The 25127-nt window shown below is 29.8% G+C and overlaps 1 protein-coding gene across 2 annotated transcripts in view; it reads right to left on the reverse strand.

The window, feature by feature from the left end:
* The window catches only part of LOC115874585 (zinc finger protein 512B-like), a 41740-nt gene that overhangs the window by 13712 nt on the left and 2901 nt on the right, over positions 1-25127 (reverse strand). The window contains exon 1 of one of the 2 annotated variants that reach the window (XR_004048858.1): positions 13332-13495. The exons of the other annotated variant lie outside the window; for it this stretch is intronic. The gene's annotated coding sequence lies outside the window, so the exon portion shown is untranslated. Of the gene's footprint in view, positions 1-13331; positions 13496-25127 lie in introns of those variants that run through there. 2 annotated transcript variants of the gene reach the window in all.

Genomic DNA, 25127 nt, shown 5'->3' on the forward strand with positions numbered 1-25127 from the left:
GTTGTTTAAAAAATTACATATGAAATATTTAATAAGTAAATTGTTGGTCAATATCATTTATGTAAATTGAAACAGAAGGTTCAATATCCAAGCTCGCACGAAAGGAATTTAAAAATTCATTGCAATGGCAGTACCAAAAATTTTCTTTGCAAACGAGAATTCCTAAGAATTGATTAAATGAAACATGCTATATCGAGATATATTTAAGTTAAATGTATGCTGTATTCAATATTATAATGCATTTAGGCAAAAAATTGTACTATATATAAACAAGTTATCTACATATTTAATAGAACACCGTGTGTAGGCCTTTTATATTAAAAGACAGAGGTTATACAGAGTGAGTCTTAAATAAGTGCAAATATTTTCAGGGCTGGTAGATCTCCATAAAAGAAACATATATTCTCTTTACCGTTTTCAAATAACTCCAAAATAATCGTGATATTTTACTTCAAAAGTTTGCCGTTATTTTGATTATTCTTAGCATAAATTTTGAGAACCGCTGGATGATTTCTGAGTTTTCTTTCTTGTAAATTTAATCTACTACCTATGTTGCCATATTATAAAGATATTATGTTTTAACTAAAATTAAAAAAAAGCTCAAATTCTCCTTTTTTTTCGATCGGCTGCTCTACACGCTAGAGATGGGCAAAAGTAACCGGTTTTTTGAATAACCGGTATTTTCCTCTAAAATAACCGGTTATTTAAAGGTAGTTTTTTTTTCACCAGTTAACCTAATAACCTTGCATTACGTTCAATAACCTATAGCCGGTTATTTTTTAAAAAATCGTATTTGTTTAAAACGAGTAACAATTAAATATTAGCTGTTTGAATCGTAAATTTCGAAGAAGCGAACGGCACGGATCTTCCAGCTATTACGACGATAACGGGAGATCCTGCTCCCGCTCCCAAAACGAAAATATATGACATCAAACATCAAATGTCAAAATTAAATCAGGCATCAGGCGAACCCTGATGATAATAATCAAAACAACGGCCGAATGGCCCTGACAGGTCAGGCCGTAAAACAAAGTACTAATGGCATAGACTACTACTAGCCACCAGCTAGCCAAGTGATACGAAACTAACTTCAAATAGATTCTCTAAATTCTATATTTAAATTTTAACCGACTTTAACGGATTTTCAACGGTTCTTTAAAACTTTTCCATGGTTTCGCCCAGTTTCACCCACGTTTCACCGTAAATATATTTTATTTGTAGTTTGAAGTCTCTCTTGAAGCTTAGACTAAAGAATACAAAATTGAAGTTCAAGTAATGAATGAAGATAATATTTCATTATCTATTCATTCAGTCTCCTTATTTTTCTTTGGTATTTGATTAAAATAACTTGGTTGTAGATTGTAGAACTTGTGAGTTGTGTGGTTTATTTGAACGTTAAGTAATTACTAGTTTTAATATCATATCAATGTCTACTCAAAAAAGTGAGGTTAGCATTTTTATTTAAATTCATTTTGTACATATACATACTTACATTGCTACAATCTCTATTTAATCATGCGATTTAACTAAGTTTATTATCTAAATTTGAAGTAGATCTATGGAGTGTAGAGGTAAGTAAACCTATAGGAAAACTAAATATTTAGTTTTGCTAGGTTAGGTTATTTGAATAACCGGTTAATTTGTGTCGGTTAATTTTGTCAAGTTATTATTTTTTAAAGATAATCCCGGTTAACCTATAACCGGTTTTTTACCAATAACCGCCCATCTCTACTACACGCACGACCCTATATAGGGTGAGTCTTAAATAAGTGCAAATATTTTTAGATGTATAAAATCTATTCAGATATTTGCACTTATTGAAGACTAATCCTGTATAAAAGGTTAGTGTATGAGTGGAGTTACTTATCAGGGAACAAATCCGAATTAAGGTAGCCCTAATGTAAATATAGAAAAAATAAACTTTTAATACAGAATTATCATAAAACTCTAATAAAAGTGGTATTCAAAAAACTATATACAGGGTGGCGCACCTCATTCGCCTCGGTTGATCATACGAAAACGGAAAAATGTAGAAATAAAATATTTTATGGGTATATGTGGGGAGGTAATGTGCACAATTTAAAATTATTGTGAAATGTACAGGGTGTTTCAAAACTAAAATCCATACAAAAGTTATATTTTTTCTTATGGAACACCTGGTATTTTATTTCATTTTTGGATTCTTGGGCCCAAAAAAAGGTATTTATTATAAGGGTTAAATATGTTTAAAATCTTTGGTTTTTGAGATATTTAAAGATATTTAAATTTGCATGCTACAATAAAATAGATTATTAACACCCTGTACGTTACTTTTCAGAATTAGTTCTTGTGCTGAGTTTAAAGGTAGAGAAATAAACTTTGCAGAAAAATGTTATTCCTTCCTTAAATGTATACAGGGGTATCAAAAATTGCTGGTCTATTTTAAATATTTACTTTACATAAAAACTTTTTTTAAATAAGTCGAAGCATATTTAAATGCTCTTTCAAACTATGTTAGGGTTTCCTATACCTATCTGGCTCAGATTTTGGATAAAAATAGATTTTCCAATAAATAAAATTGTAATCAACATGGCTAGTGTTGTCATGGCAAGTTTCTAGTGACAGTAGCTATTTTCAAAATTGGATTTTCAAAATCGGAGTTAGTTTATGGACTTATTTAAATTTATACTAGTTTACTTTTATTTAATTTACCTACAGTAGTTTAATAAATAATATTTATTAAATATTTGTATATTATTCTATCAAGAAAAACGAAGAAGTAGTTCTTTGAATTATTTTTCGATAACTTGTAGATATATGGATTCTCTATAAAATAGCCAATTACGGCAAATTCATTTTATTCACTTCCAACGACAGGTTTCTGCCTAATCTAATAAAGCTAAGTTTTTTATAAACCACACTACCAGCTCTGCGAAATAGGACAAGAAGTTTTTCAAAGAAACGCTTATCAGGAATATTCCTATTTGGATATCTTTGAACATAAACTTTTGAGCAATTTTCCTCACAAAATAATATCACTAGTAACATATCTATTCGTTCCGCCAGCAGATACTGCTTTATTTTTCTTGATAAAATAATGAATACTTAGTTATTAAACTATTGTAGGTAAATTTAAGTAAACTGTTATAAATTATAAATAATAATGTCCATAAACTAATGTCGACTTTGAAAATAGTTACTAACTGTCACTAGAATATTGCCATGGCGATAAAAGTATATTTGTTTAGCAGATTCACATCTTCATAGTATCCGCAATGGCAGTTGCTGCATTCTCAACAACCTTACATCAACTGCTTGTCTTTTCTACATTACAAGAGAAGATTCAACAGCCAGCATTCTTCTTTTTTCCTGCAAAATTTTCATGTACACACAACCAAACTTATATGGAATCACCTATTATTTCCCATAATTTTTGAGATGTATGAAAATTTTCTGTTTATGAATAAAACTCAGTCCTTATCAATGACCTTTAATGAAAAATAATCCATATAGCAATAAAAAAAAATAATCAGTTCCCAAAATAAACAAAATGGTATTTTTTTGGTTTCTGAAACGAAATTAAGATTTAAATTTTTAATGGTCAAAAAGCTTAAACAGAAAGAAAATTGGTAATTTTAATATTCTTTGTTGTCACCTCTAGCCCTTATGCAAGCTTCTATCCGCGCTGGCATGCTTCTTGTTAAATTATATACGTTGTCTTGGGGTATGTTTTCCCATTATGCTAATGCTGCATCAATAAGCTGTGCGAGATTTCCTGGATTGTTTCGACGAGCTCTAACCCTTCTTTTGAGCTAGTCCCACAAGTGTTCGATAGGGTTTAGATCTGGTAAATAGGCAGGCCAGTCCAAAACTATGACACCTTCCGTTTCAATACGTTCTCTAGTCACTCTGCTGGTATGGGGAGGTGCACTATCGCGCATGAAATTAAAATTATCCCCAATTGCAGCTCTCCACAGACTAACGATTGGTTCTAGCACCAAATCAACATATCTCCGACCCGTTAAAATTTGTTGAAGTGGTAACAATGGAGTTTTTGCTCCTAGTATAATACCTCCCCAGAAAATTACAGTTCCTCCTTTATATCTTGGTACAGATTTGGCAGCCTGAAGTCTCGCTCGTCTTCCTGGAGCTCTAAGAACCCGAATTCGATGGTTATCTGATCTTAGGCCAATTCTGCTCTCATCCGAAAAAAGAACATTTTGCCAATTCTCAGTTGTGCAGTTTTGATGTTGAAGGCATCAATTTAGCCGGTCAATTTTATTTTGCCGAGATAACTGTAGGATCCGTAACTCTTTCCTACTGTAAAACCCTCGTGCACGAAGACTGTTTCTTATGGTTTCAACTGAATTCACACTTGTAGCTGCCAGAAGTTGTCTTTGTAGCTCTGGATGAGAAACATTGGGATTTATTCTAGCAATTTAGCACACAAGGCGGTCTTGTTGTTCAGTTGTGACTCTTTGGCGAATTTGTATGGGCCTATCCTTGTGTGTTCCTAATTCCAAGTATCTTGCATATGTTTTCGATACAACACCCTGGGTAACGCCTACTATCTCTGCTACGTCTCTCTGGAGCATTCCTTGTTCGGTGAGAGCAATAATTCTTACCCTCTGTACATTTATTAATCCAACATAAGGCATTTTTTAATTTTTTTGGATTGAATTAAAATTACTGGACAATCGTGATTTTTACTACTGAAAACAAAATTCAAAAGAAAATAAATCTCAGCAGTCGTTTACTCTTTATTTTCATGTTTATTTACAACAAAAAGCCTTATCTTAAAGTTGTATACCAATTTTTATCCTTGCAAGAAATTTAGTCAGAAATGGATGCAATTTTATTTAAAAATCGCTTTTTATTCAAAATCTGAGCTAGATAAGTATAGGAAACCCTAACATAGTTTGAAAGAGCATTTGAATCTGCTTCGATTTATCTAAAAAAATACAGGGCGTTGCATTTGAAATAACGAAGTTTTTTTATAAAATATATTCTTAAAATAGATCAGCAACTTTTGATAGCCCTGTATAAATTTAACGAACCAATACCATTTTTCAGTAAAGTTTATTTCTCTACTTTTAAAGTCAGCATAAGAATTAATTCTGAAAAGTAATGTACAGGGTGTTAATAGTCTATTCTATTGTAGCATGCAAATTTAAATATGTTTAAATATCTCAAAAACTAAAGATTTTAAACATATTTAACCCTTATAATAAATACCTTTTTTTGGGCCCAAGAATCCAAAAATGAAATAAAATACCGGGTGTTCCATAAGAAAAAATATAACTTTGGTATGGATCTTAGTTCTGAAACACCCTGTATATTTCAAAATAATTTTAAATTGTGCACATTGTCTCCCCACATATACCCATAAAATATTTTGTTTCTACATCTTTCCGTTTTCGTATAATCAACCGAGGCGAATGAGGTGCGCCACCCTGTACAGTAAATGTTTTTTAATTTGTCACATTTGTCACATCAAAAATTATGTATTTTTTAAATGTGCTAAATAAAAAATACCAACAATTACTTTTTAACGTAATTAATTTTTTAAAACATATTAACTATTTTTACCAATTAATTTTATTTTGAAATAATTGATTTTATCTGTATCGAGGCTCATAATTAAAAAAATAAAATATATTGGCTAAGAAATCTAATATTGTTTTCTCATTGTTCCTTCGTACAAACAATGTTTTAATCGGAATTATTGCAAAATTTTCCCGAGAATATGAATATTAAAATATGGAAATTTAATTTTCTATACCAGATTTGCAATATATCCTAAAATAACCCATGTGTAAAACTATACCGATTGATAGATAATAAAAATAAGTAAATAAATGCTAATTTATCTAATATTTTGAAATAAAATATAAAATTATACAGGGTGTTTAAAAAACATGTGCCATCTCTCGGTGGGGAGATTCCTCACGTAAAGATAAGATTTGTTTTTTATATCGACAAAGGGTCCAATTCTGCTTTGTGTCGTGACTAGTAGCAGAGGCTTAAAGACTTAAAGTGCTTTCAGTGATTCGAATAAAATTTTGATGGTAAAAGTGCTACATATTTTAATGCTAAAAAAGTGTCGACATATTCACCAAAGACATTCATATAGATTTTCGCTAGAATATTTTTCTAAAAAAAAACATGTGTATCACTGACTTTTTTCTGTTCTTAGCAAAATTGTGTGTCTAATTACAACAATAAAAAGGTCTAAATATAATAAATACTTTTCAAAATAATTGCAAGTTAATTTTTTATTCTGTTGATAAAATGCTGTAAACACATATCAATTTTGGTTATAACAAGTTAATAACAAAGTTGAATAAAATCAAAAAGTATATTTTTTTGTTAAACAGGAAGGAAAAGATTAAACGGCTCAGCCCTCAACAACTCGCAACCGTATACACCAGTATATATTTTTTTTGTTAAAATAACTTTTAATAGTTATTTTTTATATAGTCTATAAAATGAATAACTTTGAATTTTGACCGTTATTTTTTACCAACATGGCAAATATAAAACCCCTTTGTTAAAAAAGTTACTAATGTTCTTTAAGTATTCTTTAAATTGAGTGCCTGAACGAATCAGATAGGTAACTCTTTTTACTTTCGTGAAATAGAAAAGGAAAATAATAAAACAAGTGACAGTTCTTCCTCTTCTTGCAAAAATCAACACGAAATGGCATAATTGTCAAAAGTAAAATGTCATCAGCTTTTGACATTTCTAAATATCAGACCAATGTCGTCTCTAATAGAACAGCCTCGGAGCGAGATTTATGACGTCACGCTAATTAGATACGGATTAATAAATATGTTGTAGAATACATGGAAAACATAATTATTCCTCGTATTTTTGGTTTGTATTTTAAAAATTATATAGTTTACATGAAATATACATAATATACAGTTAATAAATATAATATATATGCCTATTTATAGTAATAATAACTTGGGCAAATAAACTATGAACCATACAAATGCAGCAAATGTTTTACAATATACAAATAATGAATAGGTACATAAGATAATGGGCAAAATGTAAAATATATTTTAAATTTTGGGGTTTGAAAATCGATCAAATTTAACAAAAAACATTCAATATATACTAATAGTGATGTATTATTATTTGCATTCACAAAATTTATATGTACATATATTTTGCAAGTATCAATGTTCGAAAAATTATATTTGCAAATAATACAATATCATAGAAAAAAATGCGTCAGCGATGGCTATGAAATAAAGATCGCTGTCATTTTATAATGTAAAATTATTCTAAAATTCTTGATTTTCTTGGGATTTAGGTTCGGGAAAAACGCTGATTAAGTTTTCATTTGGTTTTTCATTATTTTTTTTTGGTTTAAAAAAAACGTTTCGGCTAACATTATAGCCTTCATCAGTGTTGTGTCATATAAAAGAAATAATGTCGAATATAATCCAAAAAATTGCATATAAAATAATATTCACACCACAAACCACATAATGTTTACTGCAATTAATAAACTAATATAAACTTGTCAAAAGATGACCACATGTTTTTTAAAATTATTATTCTTAACACGAAAACTATCTACATTGACTATGGGGTACGATTTCAGCCATAGTCAAATATAAGGAATAATTATGTTAGCGTGACGTCATAAATCTCGCTCCGAGGCTGTTCTATTAGAGACGGCATTGCGTCAGCATGGCCGCAAGTTGCTAACAAGTTGCTAACCTAATAAAATTAACACTGGAAAAGCCCGCGGGAACTGTCAAATTCAAAGTTATTCGTTTCACAGACAAGACAAGATAGTTACCAGCAATGTCAGAGTGTCCAGGAATCCACATAAAGTTAATGTTGTAGTTTCTTTCAGTATGTTTATATACTAAATCTCGAATGCTGCAGGTTTGAGAGTTTTTGGAGATTAAAGAAGCAATACTGATTAATGCTTCAATCGGTGGCATCAAATAAATTAAGCTGTCTCTTTAGTTGTCAGATTTGAGTCAATATTTTTTAATTCTCTTTCGTATCGATTGCTGATTGAATTGGAGCCAGAAATGGCTCAAAACGAAATAAGTAAATTACCAACAGATATTCAGGCTGAGGCGACAAACGCCATATCCAAACTACTTCCATTTAAATCCCGAATAACTTATGAAAAGAAATACAAAAATTTTCAAAAATGGAAGCAATTAAAAAACGTGCGACAATTTTAACAGTTGCAATGGAAAAAATATATTTTTTTTGTTAAAATAAAAAAACAGAACATCTTTTGTTTTTAAGTAGCTTGGAAGAAAATGCGACAACCAATAATCGTTTTTGTCCCATCAAACTGTATTTTATTGTCTAAATTTCTTGTGTCATATACTTATATTGTGAATATTTCACAATTCTTAATAATTTATGTTTTTGTTTTGTTTTTCGCCGGTCCCGTACCAACTAATTTATTTTAAACAATTTTTATGACGGTTTCCATAACCAGTTTTCGATTGAATCGAAATATTTTCAATGCAGATCATTAAAAAGCATTATCAAATACCATTTCAGAGAATATTACCTGATAATTATTCAATTTATGTAAATCGGACGAATAGTGCTCGCTTGCAGTAGTATTTTGATCGGTGCCATTCGAGCATATTTGTGACTGATTTCACGCACCAATTGCCACCGCTGCGCTGGAGTACTCAGGTATTTAAAAATGGTTCGCCGTACTATCGTGTGAACCATTATTTGGTTTGATTTTAATTCTCTGATTGCTTTTTAATTCTCTGATTGCAAGTTTGTAAAATTATTTTTTTTAAACGTCAAGTATTATTTTTTGTGAAATAAGAAACAACTCAATACTTAAGTTGATTTATTTACAACCACATATCGTCAGTGAAACGTGATAACCTGCTAACTCCATTTTTTACGTTAATACGTTTATTTTTATACCATTAGAAAGAGAAAAAAATACTCGATAAGTAGGGAAAGCAAACATTTTTCCCCATTAAAAAAATGCTATTTTAACTCAATAATAGTGTGATAATAGCTGCTAACTCCCAGTAATCTAAAATAGCCACCGAAATGGTGCTATGTCCGTAATTTCCGTTACGATCACGCTAAAGCAAACACACGGATTCTTACTCGTATGTTTATTTAGTACAGTACGTCGATCCAGGGTCGCACTAGGCCAAAGGGGCAATGTAAGGAGGGGCCCCTGTGGATTTTTTTGCGTATTTTTTTGCCTTACGTTTTGATCAATTTTTCCCTATTATATACAGGGTGAGTCTTAAATAAGTGCAAATATTTTTAGGGGTACCTAGTATATTTCGACCCAAGAAACGCGATTATGAGTTTTTTTGCGCGATTTTTTTTCTTTTTTGAAAATTTGGAATTTTTTTAAAAAAAAATTTGGAATATTTTTTAATTTTTAATTTAAAAACATACTTTGTTTGTAATATGGCAACAAAGGTAAGAGATTAAAATTACAAGAAAGAAAATCGAGTGATTCTCAAAATTTTAAAAGTGAAATAACTCGGTTGTTTTGGATTTATTTGAAAAAACAGTAAAGAGAAAATATTATGTTTCTTTTATCGAGATTTACCAGCCCTGAAAATATTTGCACTTATTTAAGACTCATCCTATATAGAAATCAGGGAACTACCCTAATGCAAGGTAAACCAATACAATGCAAATGCCATAATGTAATACAAAAGCAAATTTTGTTAAGAATAAATAATGAACTATAAAGGTAAGCGCGCATTTATTCGCATCGGACGGACGTATCGAACACACGGAACGGACTAAAATTATTATTTGCCTTATTTTAAATGAGACAACGCGCATACATACGTATCGGACGCATCGTAGACACGTTGTTTTTAACGTTATTTTGAGCAGTTGCCTAAAAGAGTGAAAATGGATGACGGACTATTAATTTCTTTAGTGCAACAATAAAATGAACTTTATAATTTGAAAAACAAAGAGTACAGTAATCAGCAAGGACGCCAAAATATATGGGAGGAAATTGGGCAGATAATAGACAGTTAAAACACGGCCGAAGATGTAGACGTAAACGTATCGTTTGACATGTACGCTTGCGCAGTGTGAAATTCACTTGCGTTTACGGATACGTGATACGTATCTTTACGTGCCTTTACGTACGTACAAAACGCAAACGTATCGAGCCGAAGGAGTTTCGATTTTCACCCGAATGATGACGAACGTACAAATTCACAAACAACTCGTTTCCACAACTGGCTAGTAATTAAGTTATTTCATAAATTTTGGGGCCAGTGTCACAGAACTGGGCCTATTTTATTACAATAAATTAGTATGAAAATATTAAGCATCATAATAAACTCATTTGGGAATCTATTTAATTAAATGCTAGTTCTTATAGGCAAAACCATAATATGAGGATTTTAAAAGATAGAATCTAATAAATAATCATAAAGCTGTGTCTGTTTTCCAATATTTTTTTATTACGAAGAGCATTTTAAGTTGTAAGGACTACTTTCTGTAATAAAATAATTTCCATTTATAATTTTCTTCGTTTTTCGATATTACTGTTATAAATTTAATGTGGAATCAATGGAATAATAGATATCCATTTTCAATTTTAAAATTAAATAAATTGTTTCACAAAATAATTTAGAATTACAAATGTACCATTTGCGTTACGTACGTCAAAATACTTGCTTTAACTCTTGTTTACACGACAACGCAACGGCAGACGTAACGTAAGTTTCTGCGTTACGTGTCGAGAGATACGTATACGTATTGTGCCTTGCTTTAACTGTCTAATGAAACAACCAGGTACGTAGACGCAATATAATAGAATAAATCTTTAACATATAGGTATATTTAAACAGCAGAAAAATCAGTTTAACAACTTTTTAAAAATACAGTTCATATTTACATTATGGACCCAAATTCGTTTTTTTTTCTTGTTCCTTTGCTCTTCCTCTTCAAATGCACATGCAATTGCAAATAACAATTCTTCATCAGAAATACTACTCATTTTAAATTTGGAAAGCGAACGTGAAAAACAGAAGTTTTGTATTAGCCCGCTTCCAGGATTGCACTAAAATGAAAATGCGGGAAGAAAATCCGAATATAATATGCGATGATAACAAATATATTGCGATTCGTCCGATGCGTCCGTTGCGTCCGGTGCGAACAAATGCGCGCTTACCTTAAAGGGAGCCCGCGAAGGCTGGTGCCCCCCTAATACTGCCCCCCAAATATATATATATATATATATATATATATATATATATATATATATATATATATATATATATATATATATATATATATATATATATATATATATATATATATATATATATATATATATATATATATATATATATATAAAACGAAATTCTCTATATGAGCAATTCATCGGCGTGCTATAAATAGTTTAAATAACATTACTTAGTTGTACAAGAATTTCCATAATACCTAATCAGTTTTATTTTTTTCAACGTTTTACCACGTAAATGATACATAATTTTTATAAAAATTAAAAAAATAAGGAGAAAAGTAATAAAAATTTAATAAAATCACGCACTGTTTTTCAAGCTCGGTCTACTACCGTTATATAAAAATTAGGATAAGCATGGAAGGATTCTACCATATCTTCTAAGACTTATAAGTTTAATTTTTAAATGATTTTCATATTCATTCAAGTCCAAAATGCTGCTACTTCAGTTCTTTAAAAATGTATTCGTTTTTGGACTTGTATGTTTTGCTTCTAGACCGACGATATTCTAAATATATGGTCATGAATATCATATTTTTTAAATTTAATTCATTATTTCTAAATCTGTCTGGGTAATATTCAATTCCATTTTCAACATTTCAAACAATAAAGGTTGCTATCTCCAGAAGTATATTTTTATTTCTTATTTCTGCAAGACGAATATCTGCTATCTCCCTATTGTGTCTGAAAAAAATTATGTAACACGAAATATTGAGTTTTTGTTCCCCAGCAAATAAAATTCTCATCTTTTTATCATATTAACGCATGAAAATGCTTCCTACATGTGTACAGGGTGGTCGAAATTGGTCTGTTTTAACAGAGAAAACCTATTTCCTGACTAGATAGAGCAAAACCGACATAGATGTCATGAGCTCGATTTCAGAGAGATGTTTAATGGCGTAAATCACGCGTTGATATTTTCACTGCCAACTGAGATACGGGGACTTTTTGAATTTTTTACCATTTGGAAAATTGCCCATAACTTTTGTATTTCGCGGAATAATAAAATTCTGTAAAAAGGTTCTTAAAGCACAATTCAGTGGCGTAGTCAGTTTTTTTTCTATGCTTGCTCTTTTTGTCAGTAATGATAAAAAATATAATTTTTTAAATGGAAATCATAGTTGGCTATGAACTTAAAAAAATGTTGGCGTTTAGCCCTTTCGAACGATATAAAGTTATGTGGATTTATTTCAGAATGAGAGAAATATTAGGTTTTTTATCTTTGTATCGAAGCGGGCCTTGATTTTGTGTTGACCTAGTTGCCTAATTATTATTTGTCACAGTTTAATATTCTATATTTTTATTTATCTGCATAATTAAAGCTTTTTGAAAAGGTAATTCTATATTAGTATTCTATATTAGTATAACCAATTGTAATTAAAACGCCAGGGTTATAACTGAACTATTAAATGCAGAATTTAGAGAGAATTGGATTGGAAAAAGGGGCCCCATATCTTAGATATAGGAAACCCTAATATAGTTTAAAAGAGCATTTAAATCTGCGTCGACTTATTTAAAAAAAATACATAGTGTTGTATTTGAAATAACGAAGTTTTTATGTAAAATAAATATTTAAAATAGACCAGTAATTTTTGATACCCCTGTATACATTTAAGGAAGCAATAAAATTTATTAGTAAAGTTTATTTCTCTAGCCTCAAAGTCAGCACAAGAATTAACTCTGTAAAGTGTTGACAAGGTGTTGACAAACTTTTTTATTATAGCATGCATATTTAAATATCTTTAAATATCTCAAAAACCAAAGCATTTAAACATATTAAACCCTTCTAATAAATGCCTTATTTTATGTCCAAGAATTCAAAAATGAAATAAAATACCGGGTGTTCCATAAGAAAAAATATAACTGTGGTATGGATCTTAGTTCTGACACACCCTGTACATTTCAAAATAATTTTAAATTATGCACATTGCCTTCCCACATATACCCATAATATATTTTGTTTCTGCATCTTTCCGTTTTAGTATAATCAACCGAGGCGAATGAGGTTGCAGCAAGAATAATTATATTTCAGAATACCCTAGATGAAAAAAACTAAATTACCTAATGAACTCTCAGAAAATTAATAAAAAAAACTTACCAATATTTAGAAGAATAAATAAAAAAATAACGCAATGGGGCATATAGAAAAATTATATTTACTTTTCACATAATTTGTTACGTTTATGTTTCCCAAAGTCATGCACCTTCGTAAATCACGACATTTTACAATAAACTAAAATCGAAAACGTATTGTTAAATTTAGTTTTGTTATATCACAGAGACTTCTGGAAGGGATTAAGATAAAAATCGCAATAAAATTACAGTCATTGGCTAGAGATCTCTGTTCCTTATTATAAACTATTGATACTATATATTTATACACTGTAAAAGTCGCAACAAACTATAAATAAATTATTAATAATCATTTATCTGTTGCTCGAAAGTCAGCCACTCGTGACAAATGTCGGTTAAAATTTAAATTTATTCAGCGCTGTCGTTTAAGCGCGTTTGTTACATTATTATAAACAATTAAAGAAATGCGGAATATAGATCAGAAAGAGGTATCATTTGCCATGTGTTGTTGTAAGTTGCGTACAGACCCGCGATACAATAAATTATTACAAAATTTAATTATACACATATTGTTCAGTTGTTTTGAGGTAAATCAGACAACGCTTTGTACATATTTTAATGTTACTCGAGTACAATATATATCATGAGATGTCTAAATTGACATTTTTAAAGAATAATTTTACAGAACATTGTGTATAGTTATATAATACTAATCTCGCCTACTAATAATGTCTACAGGGTGTTTCAATAAATTTTCAGAAATATTTTGCGAAATGTTTCACGAAATATTTCCAGAAATATTTCGTAAAACATTTCGGGGATAGTGTAGCGGCTGTTATACAGATTGAGTTCTATTTTTTTAAACGCTATTTCTAAAACCTCATTATCTCAATGCAATCGTTGATTCACTTCTGAACCCTCCAAGTATCAATCGCCATGCAGATGTTGACTGAGTGAAACTGAGACGGTACGGCAAAAGAACTGATACGTAACTCACATGTGCGCATAGACCTTAATGATAAATTTCTCCACTGCTAACTGTGGGAATCGATATTCCAAACAAAAACAAACATTATGCAACAGTTTATATATGCATTTACGTCTATAAACTAAGAGTTCATACACCTGACCCCTGTAAGCACGAAATTCTTAATTAAGTACCAATCCCCATGCAGTAGCTAACCCAAAGGTCAATATTACGAAGGCACAAATCCATGAAGTGTGTTAGTAGGTAGCTTAAGGCATCGTTTAGAGTGTTTTGAGAGATTATATATTATCATATAATATATTTAAATGACACTCTGTAGATATGTTTTTTACATATCTATGTAGGGCTTAAAATCATCTTTTAAGCGATATATATTATATATCATCGAAATTTGAATCAAAAGAAATTATTTTTATTGATTGTTCATTAAATTGAGTGTTTCCATTAGTTGGTAAAACAAATATCTTGACATTCAGTAAAACCTCATTTTTAAAATTATCTACCGGGTGCGTATCAAAAGTGACTCACCCCTATAACTTTTTATTTTTTCAGATAAAAAAACGAGATTTGGTATATTAGTACATGACACAAATTAGGATTGATTGACGTATTCAATTGTTTTTGGTCACTTCCTGTTTCACTGGAAATGACTACAACTTTTTATTTTTAAATGGCATACTCGGTATTTTTTTTTACTTTATTCGATAGAAAATGATATTTTGGAGCCTTGGAAACATAGATTTGGCCGTCTAATGTTTTTAGTCTCTTGTCCTGGTCAGTTAGAAAATGCCCAAATCGTATTTTTTATCATATCTCAATTTTTTCAAATGGAACGAGGGTGGCTCATTAGCATATTTGGAAAAAGCATTTTTTACGAATAATTTGATACCAGACACTTGCCATTTCGAATCAAATTGTCGTTACGAGCCGCAAGTTATAATTTCAAATAAACCATATGCAAAAATGTCAAAAGTTGGCATATGATATGTCATTCTATTCAGAATGTAATTTTCTATCAAATGAAGTAAAAAAATACCAAGGGTGCCATTTAAAAATCAAAAGTTTTATTCATTTCCGGTGAAACAGGAAGTGACCGAAAACAATTGAATACGTCAATCAATCCTAATTTATGTCATATACTAACATACCAAATCTCGTTTTTTTAACTGTAAAAATAAAAAAGTTATAGGGGTGAGCCACTTTTGAGACGCACCCGGGTTACAGGGTGTCCCAGAAATAAGTGCAAGTATTTTAAGGGGTGGCAGATCTCGATAAAAGAAACATATTTTGTCTTTATCGTTTTTCAAATAAGTCCAAAATAACGAAGTTATTTTACTTTGAAAATTTCCAAAATAAAAATGATTTTTTGCTAAAATTTTGAGAACCACTGGATATATCCATTTCTGAATTTTCTTTCTTCTAAATTTAATCTAATATCTATGTCGCCATCTTATCAAGAAATTATGTTTTTTAACTAAAAACTAAAAAAAATTCCAAAAAAAATTTCAAAAAATTTCTAATTTTCAAAAAAAAAATTTCCGCGAAAAAAACCTCATAGACGTGTTTCTGGGGTTGAACTATACTACCAGTTAAAATATTTGCACTTATTTCTGGGCACCCTGTATAATAAATGTTACCAGCAATTTTGTTACTAGTTCATTTCTGTTTAATTAAAACCTGTTATGTGGAAATTAGTAGGGAACTAATAATTATAAAAAAGTTTAAGTACTACCTATCTCTTTACTTTTTTTAATGTCATTCTATTCAGAATATCATTTTCTATCAGAAAAATTAAAAAATACCGTGAGTACCATTTAAAAATCAAAAGCTGTAGTTATTTCCGGTGAAACAGGAAGTCATCGAAAACAATTGAATACGTCAATCAATCCAAATTTATGTCATACTAGTTGAAGCCTGGCGCATCCGCCACGACATAATGAAAAAAAAAACTTTTTATTTTTTTTTTTAATTAAATGAAAAACAAAAAATCCAGCGACGGTTTTCTAGAAGAACCAATTAGCTATCTTTTAGTAAAAAAAATAACTTTCTAGAGCAAGTCTTCAGTAGAGTCGATACAGATAAACATTAGCATTTTATATATGTAGATACTAAAATACTATATGTAATACGATATGTAGATACTAAAATACCAAATCTCGTTTTTTTAGGTGCGAAAATAAAAAAGTTATAGGGGTGAGCCACTTATGAGACACACCCGGTATAATAACCGAGTTATTTTACTTTTAAAATTTCCAAAAAAAAATGTTTTTTGCTAAAATTTTGAGAATTACCTTTCCTGGGTTTTCTTTCTTGCAAATTTAATTTACTACCCATGTTGCCATATTATCAAGAAACTTTGTTTTTTAACTAAAAACTAAAAGAAAATCCAAATTTTCTTTTTTTTTGCGAAAAAAACTTATAATGGTGTTGCTGGGGTCGAAATATACTACTCCTAGAAATATTTGCACTTATTTAGGACTCACCCTGTACGTTGTTGGTATTATACAGGATGGTTCGAATTGTATTCCAGAAACTTCGGCAGCATATTCTGCAGATAAAAATAAGTAAAAAAGTTCGTATAAATGTATGTCCTAAAATGCTTAGTTTCGGAGATACAGGGTGTAGAAGTTTCATTTTTATTTCGATTTTTTCCAAATAATCTCTAAAGAAACGTCAATATCTGGATGAAAATTGGTGGATGGGTGTTTTTTGACATGAGAAATTTGATTTTGATGTCAATATGACTGCCATTTGTAGGTGGCGCCACCTACATGTGTTTTAACTGTTTTGAAGAGTAATAACTTTTCGTCGGTACCTGCATAAAACTACAGAGTAAAAAAATATACATTTGCAACTTTTTTTACATAAAAAAGGTGTCTTGGTAAAAATCGCTACGAGTAATGGTTCTCGAGATATTTGGAATCGAAATTATCAATACCTGTCATCGTTGACATAAATTAAACATGTTGACTAAATAGTAATTAGACTGAAATCATAAATTTGAAATCTTTTTGTGTCAAATGTTCAAAAGAAATTGTTTTATCATCATTTTTTCGCAGAAAAACTTATGATTAATTTAAAAAAATAAAAATTTATTATTTCAGTCAAATAACTATACTCAACGTGTGCTTTTTTTGTCAATAATGACATGTATTGACTATTTCCATTCTAAATATCATGAGAACGGATGCTCGTAGCGATTTTTACCAAGAGACATTTTTTACATAAAAAGTCATGGAAATGTATATTTTTTTTAGTCAGTGGTTTTATACAGGTACGGTCGAAAAGTTATTACTCTTCAAAACAGTTAAAACACATGTAGGTGGCGCCCCCTACAAATAGGAGTAATTTTGACATCAAAATCAAATTTCTCGTGTCACATTACTCCCTGATACCAATTTTCATCGAAATATTGACGTTACTTCAGAAATTGTTTGGAAAAAATCAAAATAAAAATGGAACTTCTACACCCTGTATCTCCGAAAGTAAGCATTTTAGGACATACATTTATACGAACTTTTTACTTATTTTTATCTGCAGGATATGCTGTCGAAGCTTCCGGAATATAATTCGGACCACCCTGTATATTATAATAGGACATTTTACAAATAAAACATGACAAACCAATTTTTTTGGCACTTAGAACATTATTTACTTCAAGTCTTCAATTATTCTTTTTAGGTTACCATTTCAAAGTTACGCACTCGTGCTTTTATAAATATTAATTAATCACTGTCCATACCGCCTGTCAAATATTTAGCGCTTGTCTTTAATATTTACTGTGTTCTGATTTATCGCTATTAAAATTTGATTGTATAAGTACGTAGAGTTGCTAAACTCAAAAAATTAACGGACCAAATCAAATTAAACGAAGGAAACAGAAATGTAAGTGCGCATCTGAGGCGCATGTTCACCGAACCTCGACCAGTAGTTGGGCAAAAGGCAACCTTCAAGATTTTAAGCAAGAATTTAATTCTACGGTAGGCTCGCGGGTTACATAATTCACGTGAGTTCTTTGTTGGAAATCAATTCACTATAATAGAATTGGTTTTCAATATGCATATAGATATGAACAGATAAATGAAAATACGACAAAATCTGCATCAAAGAAAAAATCGAGACACTTTCTTATATTGAAACCTGAAAAAAAAATTCAAAATCACAGTCTTCGCATATTTTTGGGTATTTGCGTTTTACCTGCCGCGCCTTTTCTCGTGCACATGCCTAAACCAAATAATCGTTGGCCGGCTAGTTATAAAAAAGCTGTGACCAAAATACACATTCCGGCACAACTAAAGAATCGAAAAAATACACCATATTTAACATTTTTTTGCTCTCAAACCCTACACCCTACGCTCGATTTCCGTTGTTTTTTTCTTCAGCTGTACCTTGATTCTTCGAACAACGCAAAGGCTTGATTGTCGTTCATTGCTTCATGTACAGGGTGGGTCAAATTCGACGCTTTTAAATGGAAACACCCTTTTCTATAGGAGATAGACAAAAACTAATATCAGTGTCTGGAGCTCAATTTTTGTCAAAAACATGATGGTGAAAACCGCATATCGATATCTGTTACCGTTTCGGTGTTACGGGGTGTTTTGTTTTGGCTGTAACTTTTTTGCTATGGAAAATTTTGTATTTTTATGAAAACATTTCCAAAGCACCAGTATATTTTTTTTAAAATTAATAATTTAAGAATCATCAACAGAAAATTTGATTTTTTATATGGGACACCTTGTATATTTTTAATTTATTGAAAATAATTTAAAATTACCTTTCCAAAAATATAACACACTTGATATTTTGCTCAATTCCTCTTCGAGATATAGAGTATATAAAAATTCGCCCGCTTTAATTAAGTAGGCTTTGAACGGCACCGGCTGTAATGCAAAAAAATTCTAGCTGTGAGCGTCAATTAAAACGAAAATAATATTCGCTATGAGAGATGCAGAATTTTATAACAATTTAAAATATATTTAACCAACATCAACACATTTAAACTATATCTAATAACAATAAAAATAAATAGCAAGCCAAGACATGAGATTTTGCTACAGGTGTTCGACATATCGACCGTCTTCTGTTATGGACAGACGGGGCAGTTTTTGAACATTTCTCGCGGAATTCATTAACTCAGTAGGGGTGAAATAAACCCTCTCATAACTGCTAAGTATTTCTAATTCTTGTTTAGATTATACGAAAGAATAAGAAACCTTTATTCTTCCGCAAATATATCCATAGGATTAGATCCATGGGCACTAAGTCAGGCGGCCTCAATGGCCAACGGCTGGGATCTTGGTTAGCTATTCAATTATTCTTGAAATTGGCTGCAAAAATTTGCTGATAACTTCACCTTTCAGAGGCGGTGCGTCGTCTTGCTGGAAAAATATGTTTTCGAGTTCCATTAAAGGCATATCATCAATAAGGGGTCCAAAGCCTACTAGTTAAAAGTGGCGTACTTTTAAAAATTCTGTATTTTGAAGGGGATTATAACAAAATATCTAGTGTCCTAGATTTTTGGAAAGGTAATTTTAAATTATTTTCAGTTAATTAAAAATATAGAGGGTGTCCCAAATAAAAAATCAATTTTTCTGTTGATAACTCTTAAATTATTCATTTTAAAAAAATTAAACTTAAACCATTAAATTCTACGTAAAAAGGTGCGTTGGAAATGTTTTCATAGAAATACAAAATTTTCCATAGTAAAAAAGTTACAGCGATTTGTTAAAAATGCACTCCGTAACTCCGAAACGGTAACAGATATCGATATGCGGTTTTCACCATCATGTTTTTGACAAAAATTGAGCTCCAGACACCGATATTACTTTTCGTCTATCTCCTATAGAAAAGGGTGTTTCCCTTTAAAATCGTCCAATTTGACCCACCCTGTACATTATCTCAAACGTACCATACTGTATTTAAAACGCCATTAACAACTACCAACTAAGAAGCTCAGTTCAAATGTGATAAAATTTGCTAATAGCTATCTTTAAGAACACTAAAAATTCATTATTTACTTAACAGCTTGATATGTTTATATTTCTCTAATTGTGCCGGTGTGTTTATATGTATGGTACTCTTTGTGTAACATTCTATATAATGCCATTGCAATAACTGTACGCATACGAGTGTATTGATGATAAATCATGCGTCAACATCATTAAACTTCATTGGAAAAGCTTTGTAAACGCCACAAATGTACAGACATTCTTTATCCCTAAATTTTTCCTTAACTGTAAGTCACGATCAACCAGAAACATAAGGTATAACCCTTGTTTATATATTAATAGTTAGTCAATGTGCCTGTATAAGTCGATGCTGCCAACTGGTGGCAGAAATTAAAACGTAAAAAGGGGCGGAGACTATTGAATTTGGCAAAGAAGTAGGGACTAGGAATTCTTCGAATTTAATTCTCGGTAAAGAATAAAATATCTTATCTGCTTTGAATCGAATTTTTACCTCAAAGCGTTATTTACATTTTTTATTTGTGGATATGGATTTATATTTATTTTGATTTTCATGGCCCCTTGTTAAATACTAAATTATTATATTAGGTATATATATATTTTATTTCTAGATGGATAATTAAAAAAATATATGAAACTATACCTACCTACCTCTGTAACTTTGTAAAAAGTATGACGGATTTAACATATGTTTTTTTTTAAATGTAACATCCTATTTTATTTTAGATCCTGCGTAAAATTATTACTTTTTTATGTATAATCCTTGTATAATGGTGTAACCTAAAACTAGTTTTCTAATATTTCAATTTGTTGATGAAGAAAAAATATTAGATACTATGTAGATATTTAAGGCAGATGCTACAGGGTGTTCAACATATATTAATGGTTAATTCTACGTATTTAAAATTAAAAAAATATCTGCAGACTCTTTCAATGACACAGCCTATACTGAGTGTTTTTTTTTAAAGTGGTTCACCTCTATAACTTTTTTATTTTTTCAGATTCCGAGAAAAAAACTAAATTGGGAATGTTAGTAGGTATATGACATAAATCGAGATTGATTCGTATTCAGTTAGTTTCGGTCACTTCCTGTTTCACCGGAAATGTATACATTTGATTTTTAAATGGTACCCTCGGTATTTTTTATACCGTAAGATCGAATAAAAACGGCGTCAGCGATGGCTATGAAATGAACATCGATGACATTTCTCATATAAATTTACATATAAAATGACAGCGCTTTTCATTTCATAGCCATTGCTGACGCCGTTTTTATTCGATCATACGGTACTTTATTTGATAGAAAATGACATTCTGAATAGAATGACAACTTTTGACATCAACAATCATATGTCAACTTTTGACATTTTCAATTAAATCAAAAATAGCATTTTAAAATTCAATCTAGTGTCATGGCTGTGTTAAAACCATTATTTTTTAATCAAGGATTAATCAAGGAGCTTTGGAAAAATTGATTTGGTCGTCTAATATTTTTTGTGTCTTTTCCTGGTCAGTTGAAATATGCCCATTTCGTATTTTAATCATAACTCAATTTTTTTTAATGAAACGAGAGTGGCTCATTAGCATATTTGGAAAAGCATTTTTTGATACCTAATAAATTTTGGTACCTAATTTTGGTAAATAATTTGGTACCACACACTCCGTATGTCGAGTCAAACTGTCGTTATCTTTACGACCGGTTACATGTTGTTTATTATCATGGCACTCTACTAGATTGAACTTTAAAATACTATTTTTTAAGTAAAAGAGTCAAAAGTTGACATTGAATTATTCTATTGAGAATGCCATATTCTGCAAAATAAAGTAAAAAAATACCGACGGTACCATTTAAAAACCAAAAGTTGTAGTCATTTCCGGTGAAACAAGAAATGACCGAAACTAATTGAATACATCAATCAAGCTACTTTTGAAAAACACCCGATATATTATAATTCTTTCTGATAGATTTTACAAAATCCTTCAACTTCTATTAAGAATGTCATATAACTAAATAAATCACTTTACTTAATGTTTAATAATAAATAATTTTTGTTTTGTCATATGGCAACTTGTTATAATGTAAATGAATTAAAAGAAGGATAAAATTCAGAACAGATTGCAAGCTGTTGAGTATAGGTGTACTTAATATACTTTCTTAACAAATGTTGAAAGGTTTTGTAAAATCACTAGAAAAAATAATAATATATATATCGGATCAGCCAAAAAAAATGTTTGAACACAGTGTAGCATCTAACTGCAAGTATTTTTACATATAAATATATTTTTTTTTCATCTCTGTAAAACACTCCTACCAAATTTGTGTAGTCCAACTTCGGAAACAACTGACAGTTAAGTAACATAGGAATAAAATTTTACTTTTTTTTTAAATTGTAAATACTTACTAACGTTATTTATAAAAAAAAGTTATAGAATTTTAGGCAGAATCGAAAATAAAATAAAAATGGAGTTTTGCATTAAAAAACATGTATCCGCCACATTTTTTGAAGCAACCAGTATACTCAAAAATAACATTTGAACTGTGTCTCTAAAGATTCTCTATACCCTTTTTTTTATTTTTTTGGAATTCCCAAAACAAACGAGATAATTAACTTTATTTCTTTCGTGATATCTCATTTTATAATATTTCGGAAGAATTAATCAGGTATCTTATTTTTATAATTATTAGAAATAAATCGGAATTAAAGGATAAGGGATATGTAAATATATACCATACGATAAAAAAAAACGGCCTCAGAGGTGGTTTGGAAATGAATATCGATGTCATTTGTACGTAAACAAATAGACGCCGTTTTTTTTCGCTCATACCGTATAAGAAAAAAAATTTAATAAAGCAAACGCATTTATTATACATGTATATAGATTTACATGGTATGAAGAAATTCGCATTATGATCTCTGAAGGTCCCACCAATGCTTGGTTAAAGTGGCGAGTACGACCACTTAGCAGTCACACCTATAATAATTTAATAAAATATGAATATAATAAACAAACTTATTTCTTTTAGATTTTTTAAAAGCGAGTTATATGTGTTAAGTGGTTTTTGATTATTTTAGGCTAAATTTTTTAGACATATTATTTTAGACCAAATTGTCTGCCCACTCAAACGTCTTCAAAATTATAATGTAGGAAATTCTTAATATGTTTTAATTGGGAATACTTTTAGAAAGTTTCATTTTCACCAAACAAAACTACGTATGTATAATAAATTGCAGTATAATCAACTATAATGCATGATATATACTAGGGGCGTCAAAACTAGATGTTGGGTTTTTCTCGATTATTTCGAACAGAACTCCAATTTTTTCTCAAAAATTTTTTCCAACTTTGTTTTGAAAAATAATTTTTAAATCCATAATCGATGTATATACAGTAATGTCCTCTTTTAGAATACATAATTATTTTCAGCTGCATCGATAAAATAAATCATATTTACTGATGCCAAGTAAAAAAATAATTAGAAAATTATTTTAAACATCTAATTCTTAATTTTTGTCGCTGATAAATAGATACATCACTTTTGTCGACAAACCTACTAATAAAAATTGCGTAAAAAATCATGTTTATTCGCAAAGAGACAATTGAAAACAATTTAATAACTATTAATTTGGGATATAGATCTTAATAAAACAAAAGTTGCATAAAAGCTTTGTTGATTTATGATATAAAATACAGTGTTTCATTTGAAATAGCAAAGAAAAATATAATATCTAGTTTTGACTCATCCTGTATATAATAAACAATTTAGTCTATTTTAATATAATTATATGAATTATATAATTATTAATTATTAACTTAAATTAGTTCCAGTAAAAAACGTCGATATTACCTATTTTTAACTTAACTTAGAAAGAGAGGGCTTTAAATATATATTTTATTATATAAACAATAAAATTCAATCCAAAAAGGGTCAAAATATATTCTTTGGTCAAAATGAACTCTATACGACTACGACATTATGGTATTTTTTGGAATGACAATTTAATAACAAATCCACCAAGCAAAAATACAAAATATAGCCTTTCTTTTCACAAACTCATAACCTTTGCTCATAACTAATAACTTTAAAAGTAAATATATATTTGAATCATCCTGTATATCTATAAAAATACCTCCCTGTCAAATTTACGCTACTTTTGCAAGCATATTTTACAAAAAATATGATTTGAGTGAAAATATAAAATAGGAAATCTGATATGAAGCTTTATCTAAACACAGGGTTGACTGTAGATAAAAAATATTTTACGTTATCAAGTTATTAAGAAAAATTCTCGGAAAAATTATAAAATACACAATATATCTGACAATTCCAAAAAAGCAAAGTGAGAAATGAAACAATTTATAGCATAAAATCAGTATTTTTTTAAACTTTTAAGCAAACTGGGCATTATCGTTTAATCTATCTATCAATCTATCAAATGTTTATTATTAAACTTATCTCAGACTCTATAACATTTTTCCCAAGAGTGATTTAAAACAAATTTATATGAATTTAGAAATAAATATGAACAGTATTTACTTACCTGTAAAACAGATGCTTTTTGCTTAATTAAATATGTTGGAAAATATTATCCAGTAGGTACAAATACACAACACTTAAACACAACAAAATAAACTAATAAAATAATAGTTTCTAATCCAAATTTCACAAATACTGTTTATGTTTCTTCGCGAGGGACGAAAAAACTGAATTTTTTAATTACTCAGATATGCATTAAGGTATATTTCAATTCAAAAGCTTATAAATATTTATTTTTATAAGACATAACCTAAACGAAACGAAATTACAAGTCGAGAAAGATCAACAAAACTGCCGAATTTAGAAGCGAATATAACTTTTTTTCCTTTT

Source organism: Sitophilus oryzae, unplaced genomic scaffold, assembly GCF_002938485.1.
Source record: "Sitophilus oryzae breed Bouriz unplaced genomic scaffold, Soryzae_2.0 scaffold_1297_pilon_pilon, whole genome shotgun sequence".
NCBI classification, from domain to species: Eukaryota; Metazoa; Arthropoda; class Insecta; order Coleoptera; family Curculionidae; genus Sitophilus; species Sitophilus oryzae.